Source organism: Podarcis tiliguerta (assembly GCF_965153285.1).
Source record: "Podarcis tiliguerta genome assembly, chromosome: 5".
NCBI classification, from domain to species: Eukaryota; Metazoa; Chordata; class Lepidosauria; order Squamata; family Lacertidae; genus Podarcis; species Podarcis tiliguerta.
This window is the reverse complement of record NC_139538.1, coordinates 49,077,427-49,084,967: the sequence shown is the minus strand read 5'-3', so window position 1 is coordinate 49,084,967 and position 7,541 is coordinate 49,077,427.

Here is a 7,541-nt window from a genome sequence, read left to right as displayed (position 1 = left end):
TTTTTTTTTTATAATATATTTATTGAAGTTTTCAAATAAAGCATATATTAGATAAGCACAACTTGTCATTGTCCATTTAACATCTCTCAATTGTTACATGGGACTCCCCCACACCTCCCGCATACACTTACATCATTATTAAATTAATTTCAAACAAATTATCATTTAACTCATCTTAATTAATAATCTTAATTTGGTTTGACATATAATTCAGCCTTAAATCTAATTTAATGGTAGACAATTATCTGCACTGGCATCCAATTCAACACTCAGCCAAATTACAATATTTTTGTAAATAAATCTTAAATTCCCTCCAATCTTCTTCCATCCTTTCTTCTCCCTGGTCTCGAATTCTGCCGGTCATCTCGGCTAATTGCATATAGTCCATCAGTTGCATCTGCCATTCTTCCACAGTGGGTAGCTCCTGAGTTTTCCAATTCTTGGCAATTAATATTCTTGCTGCTGTTGTTGCGTACATAAAGAATGTTCTGTCCTTTTTTAACACACTCTGGCCGACAATACCCAGGAGAAAGGCCTCTGGTTTCTTAGTAAAGGTGTATTTAAACACCTTTTTTAATTCATTATATATCTTCTCCCAAAAGGCCTTCACTCTAGGGCAGGTCCACCAGAGGTGAAAAAATGTTCCTTCATTTTCCTTACATTTCCAACATTTGCTATCAGACGAATGGTATATTTTAGCCAGTTTAACAGGGGTCATGTACCATCTATACATCATTTTCATCACATTTTCCTTCAACGCATTACATGCAGTGAAGTTCAGCCCAGAGGTCCACAACCTTTCCCAATCTTCAAACATAATATTATACCCAACATCCTGCGCCCATTTTATCATTGTTGATTTTACCATTTCGTCATGTGTGTTCCATTTCAGCAGCAAGTTATACATTCTTGAAAGTACCTTAGTCTTAGGTTCTAACAGTTCAGTTTCTAACTTTGACTTTTCCACTTGGAATCCTAGCTTTTTGTCATTTTTAAACACTTCTTTAATCTGAGCATATTGTAACCAGTCTCGCACTTTATCTCTCATCTTTTCTAAACTCTGCAATTTCCAGTTGTCACCATCCTTTTCTATTATCTCCCAATATTTTGGCCAGTTGGCCTCCATATTGGCTCTTTTCCAAGCCTTAGCCTCCAGGGGTGACAGCCACCTCGGAGTTTTATTCTCCAGTAAGTCTTTATATTTTGTCCAGACATTAAAAACTGATTTTCTGACAATATGGTTCTTGAAGGCCTTATTTATCTTAGCTTTATCATACCATAGATATGCATGCCATCCAAACGCATTATTAAAACCTTCCAAATCCAAGACATCCGTATCTTCAAGAAGTAACCAATCTTTTAACCAGCAGAAAGCTGCAGCTTCATAATACAACCTTAAATCTGGCAGGGCAAAGCCCCCTCTTTCTTTCGCATCTGTTAATATTTTAAATTTGATTCTGGGCTTTTTGCCCTGCCAGACAAATTTAGAAATATCTTTCTGCCACTTCCGAAAGCACTCTGTCTTGTCTACAATCTGCAGTGTCTGAAACAAAAATAACATTTTTGGCAATACATTCATCTTGATGGCAGCTATTCGGCCTAACAAAGAAAGATTTAGTCTTGACCAACTATCCAAGTCTCTCTTAATCTCTGACCAACATTTTTCATAATTATCTTTAAATAAACTCAGATTTTTTGCTGTTATGTTTACCCCTAGGTATTTAACTTTTTTAACCACATTTAGTTCTGTCTCTTTCTGAAGCTGTTCCAACTCAGTATCTGTCAAGTTTTTCCCCAAAACTTTAGTTTTTTGCTTGTTTAACTTAAATCCTGCCACTCGACCAAAGTTTTGAATCAGTTGTAGTACTCTTTTCAAACTAGACTCCGGCTCCTGTAATGTCAGAACTAGGTCATCTGCAAAAGCTTTAAGTTTATATTGTTTCGCTCCGACCTGAATCCCTTCCACCAACCGGTCCCCCCTAATCATATTCAGGAGCACTTCCAGAACCGAAATAAACAGTAATGGGGAAATCGGGCAGCCTTGTCGTGTACCTTTTTCAATTTTAAACTCTTCTGTAACCACATTGTTAACTATCAGTTTAGCCTTTTGTTCTGAATATATTGCCTCAATCCCGTTCTCAAACCCCCGTCCCACTCCCATTTCTTTTAAATTCCCCTTCATAAATTTCCAAGATATGTTGTCGAAGGCTTTCTCCGCGTCTATAAAAATTAAAACTGCTTTAGTGTTTATGTTTGTTTGTAAAAGTTCCAATATGTCTATAATGTTCCTCGTGTTAGTAAACATATGTCTGCCCGGGAGAAAGCCTGCCTGGTCTTTATGGATTATCTCACTTAAAACTTTCTTAAATCTTCGTGCCAAAACATCTGCAAATATTTTGTAATCCACATTTAAAAGGGAGATGGGACGGTAGTTCTTGAGTTGTGTCTTTTCAGTTTCTGACTTTGGAATCAATGTGATAAATGCTTCTTTCCACGATTCAGGCGCCTTCTTCCCCTCCATTATTTCATTACTGACCTCCAACAAAGGTTGTATCAAATAATCCTTCAATGTCTTATAGTAGTTAGAGGTCAGTCCATCTGGCCCTGGTGATTTGCCCTGTTTCAGACTCTGGATGGCCTGTTCAATCTCTTGTCGTGTTATTTTGCCATTCAAAATTATTCTATTTTCTTCTGACAGCTTTGCTAATCCATTTCTCTCCAAAAATTGTGTAATCTCTATTTCATCTTGTGGCCCTTGAGTGTATAACTTTTTAAAATACCTCTGGAAGCACTTTCTAATCTCTCCCGGGTTCTGAATGTTCCTTCCTTCAACCTCTAAGTTTGTTACTGTATTTAGTCTTTGTCTCCTTTTCAACTGCCAGGCTAGCAGTTTCCCACATTTATTTGCCGATTCAAAAGTTTTTTGTTTCATTGTTTTAATCTTCCATTCTATTTCCTGATTTATCAGTTTGGAATATTGTGCCTGATAAAGTTTAATTTCTCTCAGAATCGGTTGGGACTTCGGGTTAGATCTTAACTTCTTCTCCAACTCTTTGATACTTTCCAGAATTTTATCTTTCTTTTCATTTTGCAGTCTTTTCTTTAAAGAATTCTGTTGAATCAAGAACCCTCTCATCACAGCTTTACTTGCATCCCAGATAGTTCTTTTTTCCACCGTAGTGTTCAAATTAATCTCAAAATAGTCCTTTAAAGTTTTTTGGGCCTTCTTTACAATTCTTTGGTCTCTAAACAGGCCATCATTCATCTTCCATCTAAAGGAGCCGGTTGGGATCAATGTCATATCCATTCTCAAGGCGTTATGGTCGGAGCATGTTTTAGGGCAGATTTTCACCTTCCTCACCTTAGGTGCCAGACTTCTAGTTATCCATATTTGGTCGATTCGTGTCCAAGTCAGTTGAGCTTCAGAAAAGAATGTTCCTTCTCTTCCCAAGGGGTTTCTAACTCTCCAGATGTCAACCCAGTCCATATTGTCAGTCATTTCAAAAAAGGTCTTAGGTAGTCTTCCCTCTTTAGTAATGTTCTGGTTCTGTGACTTATCCATATTTGTTGATGCGACCCCGTTCATGTCCCCCATCATGATGACGTTGTTGTAATCCAGATAATCCAGCATAGTCTCGTGCAACTTCTTATAAAAATCCGATTTACCTTCATTTGGAGCATAAATTCCTAATATCAAAATTTTTTCTCCTTGATACTGTACTTCTATTGCGAGGATTCTTCCACTTTCATCTTTAAAAAGAAATTTTGGTGAAAGGCTCTCTTTTGCATAGATCACTACACCTCTCTTTTTAACTGTATCCGATGATATAAATTCTTGACCAAGCCTTTTATTTATTAACACCTTTCTATGGAGCCTAATCACATGTGTTTCTTGTAAGCATATAATGTCCAATTGTTCCTTTTTTAAAATATGAAAAATTTTAAACCTTTTTTCAGGACTGTTACAGCCATTTATGTTCCAGCTCAAAAGCTGCAGAGACATCCTGGATAGGTCTGGTTATTCTTTCTGGGGTGGTACCTTGTTCTCCGGTCCTTGAGGATCCGAGGGGGCGGGCTCCCCTGGAAGTTCTGGCGCTGGCAATCCAAGTCCTTTGTGGAGGTCTTCTCCGTGTGCTCCCAAAAACTTGTCTCTATCTTCCACTGTTTTGATTTTGATCTTTCTCCCTCTGTAGGTAAAGGATAATCCTTGTGGAAACTCCCACCTGAAGATAATTGCGTTGCTTCTCAACAGTCTTGCCAATTCCGTGTAGTTAGATCTAAGGTCCAGCAACTGCTTAGGAATGTCCTTGTAGATTTCAATTCTCTTGCCCAAAATGTCTAGTGACTTTTCGTAGTGCAGGCCCAAAATCTTGTCCCTTTCCTCCTTTGATCTCAGTGTTATCAAACAATCTCTGGGCTTCTCTGTCCTTCTGACTCTGCCAAGCCTGAAAGCAGATACGATTTTAAAGTCTTTTTCCTCTAACTTCCAAAACTTGGCAAATTCCTTAGTTAGAAATTCAATAAAATTATCTTCTTCCACCTCTGGTATTGACCGTATCCTCAAGTTGGTCTCCCTGTTTCGCAGTTCTGTCATCGAAAAGTAAATCTGATGTTCTCCAACTTGTTTGCTGAGTGGTCTTACTTCTTTCTCAAGTTCTTCCAGTCTTTGACTAGTATCTTCAGCCAGTTTACGATTTTCACCTACAGCCTCCTTTAATTCTCCAATAGACTGGGCATTCTGTGCAACTTGTCCAGTCAGCTTATTCAAGCTTTCTATGTTCTGTTCAATTTTAGCTGTATGCAAATCAGCCTTCTTGTCCAGAGCCTCCAGTTTCTCCAAAATTTTCTCCAAGACAGAGCTACTTGTCCCTGAAGCCATATCTCCCAGGTGCAGCTCCTCTGTCTCACCCTCCCCTGCCTGTATTAGGGAGGCCGCCTCTATGTCTGGAGGCAAAGTGGAAGGCAAGGCCGGCACAGAAGATCTACGCTGTGAGGCTGCAGATAAAGTTAGAGTTGTTTGTTTGGTCCTTCCTCTTCTCCTTGCGCCACTCATTCCAAAGTTATCTGTAATCCAAGGTCAATCCAAGTTGTTCCCATGAGAAAGCAGAGTCCCAGATACAATAGTCAAACAGAGGCCGGGAAAGGGAAAGTAAAACAAAGTCACTGCTGTAAATCCAAAATCCTCTAGAGGGAGCTTAATACGTCTTCAGGGAAAAGATCAAATCCAATACGTCTTCAGGGAAAAGATCAAATCCAAGTTAAACTTATAAATTTAAATCCATGTCCATCGCCTCCACAATGTATTATTTTTAGCAGAGTAAAACTTAAAGCAAAACAGTGTTTCTTACAGTGCCTTGACTGCAACAGTTTCAAAGTATCCAGTTCCAACTCAGAATGTTTCAAAACCTGAATTCAATGTATCCAAAGTTGCAAACTGGTGTTCATCCAGGCAGCTCCAGCACCAGAGATTCTTATTTATTTTGTAATCCACTGGTGCCACAGAAGAAGGATATCAATGCACCCCCAATATGACCAGCAAAAGTCAATAGCTCAAAGTCTTTCACTCAGAAAACTGCTTTAACAGGGTGCCAGCATTTAGTTAACGCATAACTTTTTGTCTCCACTCCTCCTGCTCTTTGCTTAAAGTTCAGTATAGCGGGAGATGGGCTTCCTGCTTATCCTCACTCCGTTTTCAGCCAGATTTCAACTTTTTTAAAAAAGTTTTAAAAGTTTCAGAAAGTTCTCAAAAAGTTTCAGAAAGTTGACAAAAGTTTCAGAAAGTTTTCAATGTCCAAATTTACTCACGGGTTGTAGTTTCCAAAGTTCAGAAAAGTTGCAGGAAGAAAGGACAGCGCTGACCGGCCACAGCAACGCGGCTTCACTTCGCTGTTTGCGCAACGACCCACAGCGCCGCTACCCCCTCCGCGATCCGGAGCCCCTTACGGGGTCCCTTCAGCGTTTTGGGGGCTGCTTCTGGCGCCCGCCGGGTCCCGAGACCACAGGCTTCTGCCACCTGTGGTTTTCCTGAATGGGTCTCCGCTTCGCCGTAGCGGACGACCCGTTTACAGCGAAGCTCCCTTCTCCTTACTCGGAGAAGGCAGCCATTACCGGTCGCGCCGCCTCCGGAAGTCCCTTTTCTCTCCCCTTTCTATGTCACGGACTGCGCTGCAGCGCAGGCAGATCTTGCATCGGCCGCTCACCCCAAATAGTGGCCGTGGGGCAGATTCTCTTCTCCTCCTCCGGCGAGGCGCAGAGACAGCTGTTGCGATCGCCGAAGCGCCTTAACGCCTTCCGACGGCTGTTGCGCTTGCACCGATCCTGGACTACGAGCGGACAGCCTGGCGATCCCAGGAAGGCCCCTTCCCCTCCTAACCTCCGCCTCCCGCCCCGTGCACACTTTTGACCGGGTGCCCGCGGAAGGAGGTGCGAATGACGCGCTGATCGACGCCCCCCTCGCCCTCCAAACCAAGCCAGCCTCGAGGCTTCGGGCGGAACTCCAGCTGCTGCCCATTTGAACGAGTGGGAGGGAGGCGCTTCCCAAAGGAGCGGCGGGGCGGGTGGCTTCCTGACCCAGAGGAATGTACCTTTAAGGTGAGGAATGCCGGCCAGGAATGTCAACAAGCAATTACACACTGGGGTCAGAGCTAAAGCCAGAGGAGACTGGGGGCACAGACCCACCCTGCTTTGCTTCCCTTTCAGACTGCTGGGGCAAAGCAGGAGTTGCCCTTTCTTCCTCATAGACAACGTGGATTTAAAGTGCTTCCCTCATTCATTGCCTGTGGTGAGGGCTCTATCTCGACTAATGTTGGAGTTGATTTGAAGGAAATTGACTTGTTTTCCATTCACCAAACACTGGCTAAGGTTTGATGGAGCTATTCCTGTCTCATGTCCCTGCAAGTATGTTATCATGAACTACTGCCACAATTCTCAAATCCCCAATCACCCCATGGCTCATCCATTTTGATCAGGGATTCACAATCGTGGTCTGCGGTGGATAGGGTGGATGAAGACAGGAGATAGGGCATAATCAAATTAAGTATTCACACTGCTTCTTAATTGTATTTCAATTGCTTTTCTTTCTTATATGCTATTATAGTTTGAATTCTATGGAATTCGGATTGCAATACAGTAACAGCCGCAGCAAATAAACTACAATTAAAGCTTTGACTGCATCTAGTACAGCACATTACAACTACTACAACAGGCAGAAAAACTATTAATTGGTGCACAAAGACTCAGGTGTGTGTGGCAAAATTTGGAACCACTGACCTAGATGTAGCACAGCTCTCTGCCTTGTGACAGGGGCCCACCAGCTGAGAGACCAGAGAACAGGTAACACTCTGTAACTATATGAGTGGACTATTACCACCTGCAGGCAGATTCCATTGTAGCAGGCTTCAGTGTAATCTTATCCTGAGGACTAACTAAATTAAGTGATCATGGACCTTGTTCATCTGCAGAAGTTGTGTAGTTACATTTAAATTCTAGCCTTTGCTAGTAACCTAGTCACAACGTGAAGTGTATGATCAATTTGGAGTTGC